General features: G+C 40.2%; 1 long non-coding RNA gene across 1 annotated transcript in view; it reads left to right on the forward strand.

Moving 5' to 3' along the window:
• The first annotated feature begins 2,729 nt into the window (after positions 1–2,729).
• The window catches only part of LOC144826273 (uncharacterized), a 196,249-nt gene continuing 183,966 nt past the window's right edge, over positions 2,730–15,012 (forward strand). Inside the window, exon 1 of the long non-coding RNA XR_013609751.1 lies at positions 2,730–5,349. This is a non-coding gene — a long non-coding RNA (uncharacterized LOC144826273). The remainder of the gene's footprint in view (positions 5,350–15,012) is intronic.

The raw sequence follows: 15,012 nt of genomic DNA on the forward strand, positions 1-15,012 counted from the left end.
GATAAATTATGAGATAAGTAGAGACCCCATATCTGGAAACATAATGGAATACTTATATGAGCCTGTGATAGATCAAGATTTAGCTACCCGAGGTGCCCCTTTCCATTCCCGTGGACGGGATACTCTTCCAGCATGGTTTGATTCTGGCCAGGGGACAGTTGGGGAGGGGGACTTGTTCACAGTTTTAACAGTAATAGGGGCATGTTAGAGAGGGACACGGTATTAGGGCAGCCCGGTAATAGGTCAATAAGGAATACAGGGCCAGGAGTCAGGCAGGTGAGCAGGACCTTGTTTTTCGTCTCTCTGTTTGAAATTGAACCAATGTTATTAAATAGAAGTGCCCTTCTACAGTTGGTAACAGAGATAAAGGACTTGAGTCCAATAACAAGTAAAGACCTTGAGACGGTCTACTTAGACTGCAGAAGCACACCTTCAATTACTAGAGTTACATTTTCGTCAGTCAGGAGTAGTTTCAACGTTAGTAATAGCTAATGTAGACTGCTTTAGAAAAAGAGATATAGATGTGATTTCTAGTGTATCCCCCTGACGAGTTCCATCAGAAAGCTCAGGAACAATTAATCAGATGCAAGGATATGGGTTCTCTAACTATAGGGGCGCAAAGATCCCTATAAACCTTAAAGACATTGAAATAACAGTAGGGAGAAGCCTGGGAAACAGAGAAATTAACATTTTAGGCCCTGAAGCCCAAAGGCCTAGTAGTCCCAATGTGGAGGATGAGGTAGCAAAGTGGAGCTGGGTTGCTGGGTTGCTGGGTTGCTGGGTTGCTAGTACCCTGAATGGGTCAGAAATATCTACCACAAAGCCCAAAGTGTGGGGGTAGCCAATTGGGAAGAATCCTATCCTGGAATGTAGCGGGTGTAGGAAAAACGAGTTGCAAGATTAAACCACTATTAGAATTTGACCCCAAAATAATTTGCCTCCAGGAAACGTGGATGAGGGAGGATTTTCAGTTTGAGAATTTTTGTGTATTGTTGTACAGCAAAAAAATCTGTAAAAGGGCACGCAAGTGGAGGTTCCGCTATTTTACTTAGCTGTGACATAAGATGGGATCTGTGATTTATAAGCACCCCTCAAAATGCTGTATCCGAGTAAAGTTGAGGATTGGTGAAGATAACTCGGGGCAAACAATTTCTTTTTTACTGGTAAACGTGCATATTCATTCAGGGAGAGCGTCGAACGTATTGGTCAACTTAATCTGTACTTTTGTGCAAAGGTAAGTAAAAATGAAGAATGCTCACGTATAGTGATGGTGGGTGACTTTAACGCTAAATTATCCAATAGTACAGTTATGTCTTTTCCTAACCCGGAATTGGAGGAGGTATGGGCCATCCCAGATTCTGAATTGCCGGACCATCTAAGGTCAGACAAATGAGGCTTGTTACATTTGCAAAATTTTAGAAGTTTAGTCCTTGTAATGTTAAACGGTAGATTTCCAGAGGACTCCCCCTTCCGGGGTGCATATGGTCACTCCCTAATTGATTACATGGCAGTATCTCTTCAATTATTTAATGTATGTACACAATTTAAGGTATCTGCCACAAATATGAGTGACCATAGTACTTTAGCTGTAAAAATTGACATAGAAATTGAGAATCCTGAACTCTGGAATCAGAGGGACGAAAAGGTCTCATATAATCTTATTAATGGGCGTACTTGCTGGTCAAATAATTTGCTTCCAAATTTTAAGAGGGTCTTTTTTGAAAATACTGCCTTTATTTTCATCCAAGAAACCCCGGTTCAGAGGTTTGAGAGAGTCTTGGCTGCAATTAGAACTTTTGGAAGAAAGAAGCAAGTCATTAGTTTTACTCCATTAGTAATAATACCATGGGAAATTAAAAAATTTAATTGGGAAATTAATGGTTTAATTAGAGACCAATTTAGGAAGCCCACGATACAAAGGCAAAGAGAAATAAGTAGGCTGAAACGGTGAACATCCTTTACAACGCAACTTTTACCACGCAGTGCCTTTACGACGCAACTATTACAACGCATGTTATTACAACGCATAGCATTGGTGGGCGCTCTAGGATAGGGAATAGATTTAATTTACTATCCAACACCTTCCCTACTATCCATGGGGACTGGAGTTGGAATAGTAAATTAAACTATTCACTATCCAGCACCCCTTAACGCTATGCATTGTAACAGCATGCGTTGTAAAAACTGCGATGTAAAGGCATGCGTGGTAAAACCATGCGTTGTAATGTCATACATCCGACTGAAACAGGTATGGAAAAGGAAAATGACATCGGATCGTAGGAGGGCTGAAGACGCAAAATGGATTAGACTTCGAGAGGTGGCTGTTTCTGGGGACACTAGGAAGTATTGGGCACTGATAGCAAAATTTTGTGATGGGAGAGAGAAGTCAAAACCTATTGTAATCCCAGAAGCAGAATGGTCCATGTATATTTCCCAGCTTTATACGTCAAATCTCGCTGTTGGGCAGAATCAAGAGGTTAGCATTACCCGGACTGCGGGGAGTGACTATGGTGCAGCGTCATGCTTGGAGATTGAGGGTTATATTAAAGGGGCAAGATATTCCAGCGCAATGGGCCATGATGATGTACCAATAGCCATAATAAAACAGGATGGTGAAGAGTGTGCGAAATTTCTGCAACCGTTGTTCGTCCATTGTTATATCCATGGTGATATACCACAATCCTGGAAGGGAAGTATATTAGTTCCACTATATAAATAGGGTCCAAAAAATTCCTCTGCCAGTTTTAGACAGATTTCTCTCCTGGATGCAACCGGGAAATTGTTTGCAAAGAGTATTCTCACTCATCTGCAAGAGTGGGCATTTGGAAATAATGTTATCCCTTTGGAACAGACAGGATTTCGTAAAAATAGTGGCACCCTGGATAATATCACCATTTTGCAAACTTTAACTAAAAAATATCCAGTAAGACGGGGTATGCCGTTATATTCGGCTTTTATAAATTTCTCCACAGCATTCGACAGGGTAGATTGGGGGAAGCCGTGGAGGAAATTGGTCACCATGGAGATACCAGGGAATCTTTTACGATTAATAATTGCTCTTCACTCCTCCACTTGGACTCAGGCTTTATTGGGGGGGGGACAAGGCCTCGCAAGGAAAATAGTAACCAATAATGCGTTGAAGCAGGGGTGCCTTTTGGCCCCTTTACTTTTTTCTATTTATATTAATGATTTGCCAAGAAGAGTGGGGCTCGGTAAAGGGGACCCCCTAAATTAGGAAACTGAGAGCTGAGCTGTCTGCTATATGCAGATGACACCATAATAATGGATTTAACCCCAATCGGACTACAAAGACGACTTGCTGAGCTGATTAGGTACACAGAAGAGTATTTTCTAAAAATAAATATTTTAAAGAGTAAAGTCATGATTTCTAGTCATCAAGAATGTAAGGTAAAAAAAAATTGCACTGGTTTTTGGGAAATCGAAAATAGTGACATTTTATCCATACTTAGGAAAAATATTTACAAATAGGTGCTCAGCTAATAGTCATACGGACGACTGCAAAGGCAAAGAAATCTCACAAACCTTTGCAATTAACCATCTGTACACACACTGTGGGAAAAGACATTTCTCACACATTATATCGGTCAATAAAATAAAGATCCCAACAACTCAGAGCTACCCCAGCAAAACAATACATGCACAAGAGTGGGACAATTTCGAGAAAGTGGTAGGGCAAATCTGGCACAAAATATGCAATTTGAATTGCGCGGCATGTATTGCAGAGCTTGTGCTTGAATTTGGTTTATTTGTAAATATGAAAGAAAAGAGTGCTCTTTTTAGGAATAATTTAAAAGCCTTAACAATGTTCGGTTTAGATAAGGATGGACGGCGGTTCTTTGCAAAAGAGCTTTGAAAACTATAATTATAAAACAATCTATTGGGTTTCTCATGAAAGAGATATTAAAATGTGCTCAGAGAATAGAAATATAGATTGTATTGTGGGGAGCAGTATTGACAAAAAAAAACAAACGTATGTTTTATGGAATCTTAAACATTGAGTATGCAGAGTGATTATGCTACTTAGATTGAATTTACTCCCCCTAAGAATTGTAACAGGAGCCTGGGAGGGTATTGCTAGACACAAAAGGTATTGTCATTTATGTAATTCCTGTATACAAGACCTGAATCATGTTTTATTTGTTTGTCCCGCATTACAATCAACACGTTGTAGATACCTAAGGAATTGTTTTTTAAAGCATAATATCACCACAGCAGAAGAGGCCTGAAATTGTCTGCTGTCTCCCCCATATGAACTTATGTGTTTCAAAATTTTTAGTTTCTTTAAACAATTTTTAAATATATACTAAAGCCGTGAGGATCTTTTTAATATGTATGCACTGAGCACTTGCACTTTCTCGACCCTTCGGTCTCCTAGGCTGATTTACTATTTTTGCAATCAAGCATGTGCACTCTTACAAACTTTTTTTGCTGCTAGTTACTCATTCTGTAGGATCTCAGATACCTTACTAAATCCTTGTTTTGCTCCTAACTATTGTGTACTTCACGCTGAAAAAGGCGAGTCTATAGTATTGAACTACTTTTACACTGTCATTATGCTGCTGGTTACACAGTACAGTTTACTGAATAGGCAAATTATTGTTTTTCATTACATGGTTATTCCGTTCATTATCTAGTACTGTATATCGAATTTTAAATCTTTGCACTTTACAATAAGTTTTAATTCTGAATGTTTTAAGATAGTATTAGATTATATAACTTCCCAAAATGAAAGCATTATAAGTCTGTAAGAATTCATGTATGGTAATCCGACTATTCATGGTTCATCCCTTCTGGCACTGGGAAACCTCTAGAATGGCTGCTACTGATATGCTCATTTGTGTTTTTATATGAAATTATATGATGAATTTAGATTGGCAATTTTTATGGAATGTAATGTTGTTTTTAAGATGTATTTTTTTGTGGAATTCTTCGGAATTCCAAATCATAATGAATACACATTGAATTGAATTGAATTGAATTGATGACTTCATAAGGTACTAGACAATATAGCGTGCTAATATGGTGTTTTCACAATTGCAAATTAATATGTATTTAAGGACTTTTCATTTTAATGCATTATTTTCATGTTTGCAATTTAATGTATATTTAGTGAATTTGTTTTTGGGTTTTAAAAAGGGAAAGGCGATGTGATGTATGTAGTGTGTCTCGAGGCATCCATCCATTGAGACACTCCTCAATGTTGTTATTTGTATTTTCACATGTGCATGGAGGGGACAGTGGCGGGGATTCGAACGGCAACAAGTCATTTGCAGTCGGACTCTGAGCCAGATGGATGTGGCATGCCTTGGGGCACAATAACAAATAAAGGTAACAAGTTAAACCTTGTTTTGTCTTTGTGATGTCTCTTACCACACCATTCCCTCTACCCTCCTTCTGAACTGTGCACGAGTCACACCTTTTTGTATTGTACTTCAGGTAAAGCCTTCAGGTAAAGCCTCCTTTTGCTACATACAAGGACATAGGACATGTAGGACTCACCTGTGGCTCTGTTCTTATTTAAAGCAGGAGCTGGGTGTGTTTTTGAGTAAGTAGCGTAGCCAGTTTGGCACTTGCCTTAGTACAAGCAAAGCAATGGGTCACTTGGCCGCTGTTTTGATTGAAAAAAGACAGCAATAAACAGGCTTCAGTGGGCCCCTCAGGCCTCTGGGCTATGGTGCTACTGCACCTGATGCACCAATGGAAGCCACGGCCCTGCTTTCACAATACCCTTCTCAAGCAACACACAGGAGTTTATGACATACCATTTCCACGAGAAAAGAGGTAAAACATATATATTTAAAAATGGAGACTCAAAGACATCTACCTCCAAATATCTTCCTGGCCCGTTTAAATTACTAAATCCAGTCCCACTCATTTTCTTTCTATTCTAGGAGTGGTGTAAATGGTATAATTTACTAAGTCCAGCCATTAGTGCATTTGGGGACAAGTGCCTGATAGCGGGCCTGAGTGCATGCTAGCAGATATTTATGTGTGGTAGATATTTTGTCAACAGAGTTTTTTAAGCCTATGCTTTCCCCCCAGTCTATGGCCCTATTGTATCAACTCTTTTCCCATAGGGAAAGACTGTGTAAAACCCTTTCATATCTCAGGCACCAAGTTTTTGATCCATGCTTTTCATATTAATACACCTGTATGCGCCGAACACAGGCTCTTAGGCCATTTCATGTTAGTGCTGCATAAATGTTAATAGGGCATACACAGCAGGGTCTGGTGAGTTAATGTCTTCACTGGTGACGTTATCATCAGTAACACCAGCAATGACGTAAGCTCTGATTTTCTCTGTGAGATTATAAACAGTGTTTTGGGCCACAGACGAGGCTATAAGTGGGATGAAACAACTGGTGGGTCTCTCCAAGGGGCGTGGTGGATGTAATTAAGGGCGTGGCTTAAACTCGGTTAAAGTACAAAATCGCACTTAGCATGGTGTGCCACCAGACTGGTATTTTGCTGTTCCTGTCATTGCATCCAGATATATGATACAACAAGTAACATTATACCTACAACAAGCCAGGACTATTGACTTTGTCATTGTTTGTTAGCAGCATAAGATAAATAGGCAAAAGCTACGGTTTTGTTGTATAGAACATTAAAATTATTTAATTCTGAAATTATGAGTGTGGAAAAGAACTATAACTAGTCTCTTTGAAGTTACCTCAAGGGCAACGTAGGGTGGCACAGCTGCAGAGTTAAGATTTTTCTTTTTATTCTGAGGGTGAGGGAAAAAATTGAGAGATGCGTCTCAGCACCTCCTTTTTAGAACTGCTGGTGCTGAGCACCGGCAAGACCCGGCCCACTTAAAGCCCCGGGTAGAAAGGTGGTTAATCTATAAATTGTGTAGCATGTCAGTTCAGGAGTCCCTGAGGTGCTTATTTGTCCCTGGTGTTGGCTTAACATTTGCATCTCGGTCTAAACCCTATTGCATTATCACCTTATTTTAACAACTGCTATAAAACGCATTGTGGTACTGATTTTTTGCTTGTTGAAATATAGCACTGCAGCCAGTCAACGCTGTGCGAGCCACCGCCTTAGGACACCGGCTCTGCAAGAGATCAACGTACGGTGCTTAAATCGAAGCATAATAAAACAAAGGAGACCAAACATCTAGGGCTAAACAAAGGTTAGATCTCAGTAACAGCCTGTCAGGAGCAGAGGCAGCGAGCTTATGTTGCCAGCTCCCAGAGGACCCATCACTCACTGCCCGGCTATGGATCTGAACTAAAATAACTCGACAAGGTACCAGAGAGCCCTGCTTGCGTTAAAGGCCCAGGTAGCCTCGCGCCAGAGCCTCATTAGGTCGCATAAAAACCGATCGGCTGACAGCATGAGGGGGGAGTGGTTCATTAGGATGTCTCCGTGAGCAGCCAGTGGCTGCAGACATCTCCTTGCACAAATATGTACCACTTTTCAACGTCATAGGCAATGTTGTGGGTATGTGAATGTAGTATTTGTATAGCACGAACCTAGCCAAAGGCAGTGGAGTGAGGTACAGCATCAAATGGATATAATACAGTATGCTTTTGGACAGTTACTGTATTTCTTTAAAAGAGGCGTGTCTTCAACTCTTTTCTGAATTGGGCCAGGGTTGGGACAGTTCTGAGGAATATGGTGTTGTTGTTCCAGAGCCAGGGTGCATAGATGGCAAAGGCCTGTTGTATTGTACACCTCCTTGCCTCCACTGTGATGGTGTCCTGCTGCAAGTTTGTCCAGGGCAAACAGAGATGGTGAACTTGCCTGCTAGATAATAGGGGGTGTTGGTTGTAGATGATACATCTGGTTTTCAAGATGTTGTTGTCTGGCAAGGAGAGCCAGTGAAGTTCCATAAGGTTAGGGGGGTGTGATCATATTTTTTCATCCTCTGAATTAGAGGTGCTCCAGCATCAGGACAAACACCAACTTCACTTTACAGCTGGGCTTTAGTGCATCTAAAAGAAATTAGCAGCTCTACCTATATAATCAGGCTGTGAGAAGATGTACGTCAAAGGAGCACACCTTGTTGTAGAACGCAGACAACTATCACAGTTAGAGAAAAACAAAGACAGCCAGCACATCACTTTACAAGTTGCAACACGACGACAAACTAAGATTTGGAAGTGTTTCAAGATGTGTAGTTCTTTGCATGTCATTTAAGAATGCAAGTTGTAACTGTTTGTGTAATTACTCTATTAGTTATTTAATTTATAACTTCCCAAAATGAAAGCATTTAAAAACATACAACTAATGATAGATTGGGAAAAATATCTGCACGATACAAAATGTATACCGTGTGGGTTACACAGAGTACATTGATGCGAGTGCATAACTTACTTATCTTACCTCACTTACCTATAATGCTGGAAATCTACCTCATAACTTGCAGGTAACCAACAATATCTTCAACAAAAGCATCAATCCGCTGAGATATCCTATATAAATACAAACACAAGACTTACACCTATGCTCTGATACAAGCATATACCATTTGGGCAATTTTATGATACCTCTAACGTGTGACAAGAGAAGGCACATATATTTCTCTCCAGCAAAAGCATTAATCACCAGAGTATTTGTTTTGTCAATACCCTGAAATTTGCACACATAAGCATAGATCTCCTCAGTGTTTTCAAAAGGTGAACGTGCCAGAGTTCATCACCCACAAAGTAACAGAAATAATGTTCAATGCAATAGTCAAGTCAATCAAAATGTATTGTTTAGATTACTTAAAACCATGACAATATAAGACATTTTATAAAGAAAGCATAGAGTTCAAAAAGGAGAATAAAAAGAGTAATGGTTCTTTCCAATACCCTATAAGATAACTGGCACGTTGTGCCCAAAAAATAAAACTCGGGGTAAACAAGCGGCATTAAAATAAATATACTGTTTGCAATATGTTATACTATAGCTAATTTAAAATATTTTTATAAGAAAGATAAAAATAACTTTAAATCCACCACAAGAATGGAGAAAATGCTTAACAGATGTTAATACTCAATTATAAAGTGAACCAGTTCTACAATGCCTAATGCCCATGGTGCATAAACTGAGTATTATTGATTCACAACCATCTCAGTACTTTGTTGTGAAATTTTGAGAAGGTCCTGCACAGCTTTAAAGAATTTGCCTATCCTTGCCAATTTGAAGGGAACCATAGTGCTAAAAAATCCAGTTCATTGAATGATTACATGTTCCTATACTGTGACTTAAAAATAATGGCCTTAAAGGATCGCCGGAAGTCTAGCAACGTAGGGGAGCTACAAAGTAGGTGCAGAAAAGTTTTCGATTTGTAGCCACAAAGCCTACGTTTGACTATTTTAGAAAGCAGTGGCCAGTTGGGGTTTAAGTCTTTGATGTGTAGTGCCAGCAACCTTGCTGCCAAGATCTGTGTCAGGCAAACTTTGCCTATTGAACAATTGAGGTAAGGTTGTGCTTGGAGTCCCATTTGGCTATCGGCGTTGTATGATGCTGCCTGGGCCCTTATTGATGGTGTGGACTTAACGTTTTTCAAGTCTGTGGTCTTCAAGAGTAATTTTGTTTGTTTTTTCATTATACTTTTTACTGCGGTATACGTAATTGAGGTGTTTAAAACAGTCAGATCGATTTGTAGAGTTGTTGCTACCATCGTTAAATAGGTGGACCACAGATTGTTTTTGTACTTGAATATGTCTAGCAAAATAAATTTCAAGGCGCCTGGCAACGCCGTTGTGCATCTATGAAAGTATTTTTTTTTAAAACCATGCTAGACCATGCAATACCCTCCAGGCCAAATTCAAGTCTCACCAGGGGTCCCCTGATGTAATGGGGCAATTTAAACACTCTTTTGTACATTTTTAGGTGTAATTTGTCGATGGTTTTAAGGAGTTGACCCAGAAAGGCCTCGCTGCCGTATGTAATTGCAGAATGTAGTGCAGCCCTGAGAACTTTTCTGATTGGGGCTGAGGAGGAGCTTTCCAGGGCTGTGTGCAGCTGGCAAAGTCTGGTGGTTATTAATGCTGCCTTATCCTTTAAGTGGTGCTTATGTGTTGAATGTGCGCCGTTTGCAGAAAACCATGCGCCCAGATAGTTATAAAATTTAGCTCCTGAGATTTTTAAAGGGCCTAGTGACCAGTTATTGCTTGTTTGTTTTAGCGTCCTTCTGAATGATAACACCTTTGTTTTGGATTTGTTTACTACTTGTTTGCTCTATTATATAAATGAAGACAATTTAATGCTCTCTGGAGTCCTATTTTTGAGTTGTCAAGCAGGACAATGTAATCCGCGTATTGCAATATTGTGATCGTAGTATTGCCTATCTTTGGAGGGATTAAGTTAAAGTTGTTAAGTTCCCGGGACATGTCCACTGTATGTAAATTGAACAACATTGGAGCAAGGACACACATTTGCTTTAGCCCTTGATTTGTGTCAATCTTCGTAGTTAACGCTGTATCTGACAATTTGACCCTCACCCAGGTTGATGTGTATAATGATATGATGGCATTAAGAAGACCACTAGGAATACCCCACAACTGGAATTTTCTCCATAAAATACATCTGTCCTTCAGATTGAATGCAAATGAATAATCCACGGAGCATGCGTAGAGAGCTGTTGTCTTCTTGCTTTTTGCCTGGTGTGCAAGATAAGATAGAGTATTTATGTTATACAGTGTGGAGGAGTTGGTTCTGAAGCCGGTTTAGCAGAAAGGAATTATTGCATTTGTTGTTGCCCAGGTATCTAGATCTTTTAAGAGTGCAGCTGCGTAGTTCTTGGCCTCAATGTCCAGTAGGGCTATCAGCCGATAGTTGGTGAGGTTTTGTCTGTTGCCCTTTTTAAAAATTAAAATACAATATTGAACCTCTCCAGCTGTCAGGCACTTGGTGGAGTTTGGCGCAAGTTGTGAACAGTGAGGAGAGTATTGCGGGCCATAATGCCAAGTCTTCTTCAAACAATTGGGCCAGGAGAGCATTTGGGCCAGGTGCACCTGAAGATCTTGTTTTACTTAATGCTTTTAAAATACTGTTGATCATAAATGTGGGGACAAGGCCTTTTAAATCGTCAGCGAGTTGAATGCAATACTTGCTGGCCTCTCACTTTTTGTCCATCATAGCTTCTCAATCCCAGTCTAAAAACCTGGAACCTACTAAAAAACATGAGTGATATTCTTGCAGGTGATTCCTGGGAAAGAGGAGAATCACCAGGAGGACCAGGGTCATTAACATGGCTAGGACCACCAGGGACACCAGGGTTACTAGATCCAAAAGGATAAGGAGAGCAAGCAGAACCCAAACCAAAATCATTAATAACCTGCGCAAAGGCGTCATGAAAATTTTAGATCAGGTGGACCGGGGTCAGTTGGACAGTTGCCAGGAGGACCATAAGTATCAAGACTTATTCTGAATTGATATTAAAAAGTCTTGGCTTAAAATGTGTTGTAATACCTCACAGGGCTTTAGGACTTAACAACACATGCCTTTACTCTGCAATTCCTGATGTGTGTGTGTGTGTGTGTGTGTATGTGCTTTTGTGTGTGTATATATATACATATATATATTCACTGAAAAAAACAAAGATTACAGGGAAGTTATAATTAGGTTAAGATTTTACATACACAAAACCATAGAAATTCATGAGCTATAGTTACTTGAGCTAACTATAACTTACCCCCCTCACAAAGCAGTGCCTATGACCTAACATATTGCATCACTTATGACATGGTCAGTGACAATTTCTAAGGTTTGTTTAGTTCTATATCCTAACTATAACGTTCCTGTAACCTTTGGTTTTAATCAGTAAATGTGAATTTCTATGTTTCTGTAATGCTATTTTCCAACTATAGCGTCCCTGTAACATTTATTTTTATAGCAAACTTCAGTTTTTTAAAATAAATATAAATTGTACCACAATTTGACCCATAAGTTCAATTTAATATTATACATTTTCACACGTTTATAAATACATTTTATTCACACATTCACCTTATTATATATTTAAAAACGAAACATTGAAAAATTAAGTTAAGGTAACTTATGTAGCCTTTCTATAAATGCAATGCACCAAGTCTTTCTTTTCTTCAAATTTACATTATGGTTCTGCATCTATGAAAGTCATCCATCCTGAATCCTCGGCTAAACAAGGACTCTGTTGGTTATAATGTACACTTTCATACTAAAACAATAACACACTTAATAACATTATACACTACTGCAATTTGCAAGTGTATCAATACCTGTATCTGGGTGTGTGAGTGGATGTGTGAGTGACTGTGTGGGTGTGTGAGTATGTGTTTGGGTGGCTATATGTGTGTGTGTGTGTGTGAATGGTTGTGTGGATTTGTAAGTGGGTGTAGCTGTCTGGGTGTGTGACTTGGTGTGTGAGTGTCTGTGTGGGTGGTTTAGTGGGTTTGTGAGGGGTGTGAGTGGCTGTATGGGTGGTTGTGTAAGTAGGTGTGTGATTGTGAGTGTGAGTGGTTTTGTGGGTCTGTTAGTGGGTGTGTGAGTATTTTTTGGTGTCTGTGTGTGGGTGTGAGTGGATGGGTGGGTGTGTGAGTGCATATGTAAGTGTCTGTGTGCATATATGAGTGAGCTTGTGATTGGTTTTGTGAGTCATTGAATGGGTGTGTGAGTGGTTGTGCAGGTGTTTAAGTGGGTGTGTGACTGCTTGTGTGAGTGGCTGAGTGGATCTGTGAGTGGGTGTGTGAGTGGTTTTGTTGGTCTGGCTGTGGGTGTCTGAGTGGCTTTATGGGTGTCTGAGTGGGTATGTGAGTGGTTGCATGGGTGTGTGAGTTTGTGAGTGAGTTTATGAGTAGGTGTCTAGGTTTGTGAGTGGGTGCCTGTGTTTTTAAATTGGGGTCTGGATTCATGAACCACCACAGAACACACAGGGGGTCGCTCTGAGCACCGCAGTAGCTCTGCGGATCCTCACACGCTAAACAAAAAGATTTTTGGACAATTTCTTTCCCATGAGGGGTCCCTCACAGGCCCCTCAATCAGTCCCTTGGGGTCAGGGTACCTCTAACCTGGCCCCTTCTATCACTTTTAAATGCTGTTTTTCCCTGGGAACCGAATCCCAAATCGTGGCCACACCATTCCTGTCAGGTTGCACCTAGCCAATCACGGCATTGCTGTTGGCCCATGGATCTGCAGATACGCTGCAGTGGATCTGCAGATCCATTATGGTGGATCCACAGTGGATCTGCGGCTCTAGACATACGTAAATCTTTTTACTTTAATAACTCCAAAATTAGTCTTACACCAAATTACAAAAAGCACTCTTTCTGGATCAAGATGTGGCTCTCTGCAGATTTGGTGTGATTTTGTTCAGCGAAGCAGGCTGTAGTCGTGTCTAAAATCGCTATGGGAAACTGCATGGGGAAAACGCATTTTGAGACCTCCCCTTTTTCTCTGCCCCCGCTTGACAGATCATTCCAAAACTTTCCAGTCAGCAGCTGATGTAACTGGAAAACTCATTTTGAAGATTTCATGAATAATCGTCAACTGGTGCCCTCTTACACATCAGCTACCAGTAACTTTGTGTCAGAGCCCTAACCTCCAAAGGGTGGCCTCGGCCTTCAGGGACGGAGTTCCCCGCATCAATCCAAATACCTTTGTTGTTGCCAGGAAAGAAGCACGCCGCACACCTAGATCTTCAGGACAACTGATGCTTTGTAAAAGGGTGCCAGACCCGCCCGCTGAGAACACCAGGTATAAGAGGTATGGAAATATCCAATATTTGAAGGGAAGGTACTGCTTGGCAAGGGAATGTGGAGGAACACTGTTTCCACCATAATGGATTGAAAGGCAAACAGTAGCTGAACAAAGGTTGCAAGCAAGTGGCAGTATTGCATTGTTTAACAATGGACAATTTTGCACATTGTAAGCATTCGCAGATGAAAGTTCAACTGCATTGTCCCCGAAATTTGAACTTTATTGGGAAAATGGAATTGCAGCATTTACACAATAACGGAGTATCTGCTTTTAAATCAAGTGCATTATGGGTTTGGCAGTATTGAGAGAACTACTGGAAAACTGAGTAGTTCTATAGGATGCATACAGTCATGTGACATCACTGCTTAAACACTACCCACCTGTGATCAAGATTTAAAGGAGCTGAAACGCGTAAGGAAGGAAGGAGCTTACTGCCAAAATGTTGTTTTATCAGTAAAGCATCAGTTGTCCTGTAGACTGTTTTGTTTATTCAAAACACAGTCTCCACCACCACCATCACCGACGTTTCGACTTACAAATATTCTTTCTCACAGTTTTCGTGAGTCCATCCTTGCTCTCCAACTTTATACATTTGGCATATCAGCCCATTCTGAGGCATTATGGGACTCTTATTTCTTTACTGATCACAAATGTCTCTCACATTCAATATTTAGATTATGTATTAGTTTGTTTCATGCATATCATATGGGGTCCCCATGAGGTTCATCAATAGTCAATTAATTTATATTAATGCATTATTTTTTATTCTGATTCGTTCGGATTTTGTAATTCCCACACAATACTGGCTTGTGCTGCTATATATTCAATATTGTTCCCCATCCTCTCAGATAGTTCTGTTGGGGTGCTTTTACCTATTGTTGATACACACTTGTGGGTTGTACCTACATATTGCTGGCTTCTATTGCCTGTTTAGTGTTATTCCCCAACCTCACAGGTAGTCCTTTTAGGGTTCCATTTCATATTGAATATACCTGTTCATGGGTTGGTACCCATTACAGGTTAATACCTCTGTGTTGAAATACGTGTGTGACATTTTCTCGTATGTGCTACATTCATTTCACAATTGTGGGTTAGTACCCTACTGATTAAATCAATCAAAACACATTCTTTTAACTTTGTCCATGGGTGCCTCCTATAAATGAATATGTAGCTCCTGATCTCTGTTCAAGCCGTGAGGAGCATTAGTCTTAAATCTAATGATCAGACGCGACTCCAGTCTTCTCAGTTTCAGTGTCCAATTGCCTCCTCTCTCGACAGAGACTGTTGCAATTCCGAAGTACCATATATCTTGCC

The sequence above is a fragment of the Lissotriton helveticus genome, chromosome 3_2, assembly GCF_964261635.1.
Source record: "Lissotriton helveticus chromosome 3_2, aLisHel1.1, whole genome shotgun sequence".
NCBI classification, from domain to species: Eukaryota; Metazoa; Chordata; class Amphibia; order Caudata; family Salamandridae; genus Lissotriton; species Lissotriton helveticus.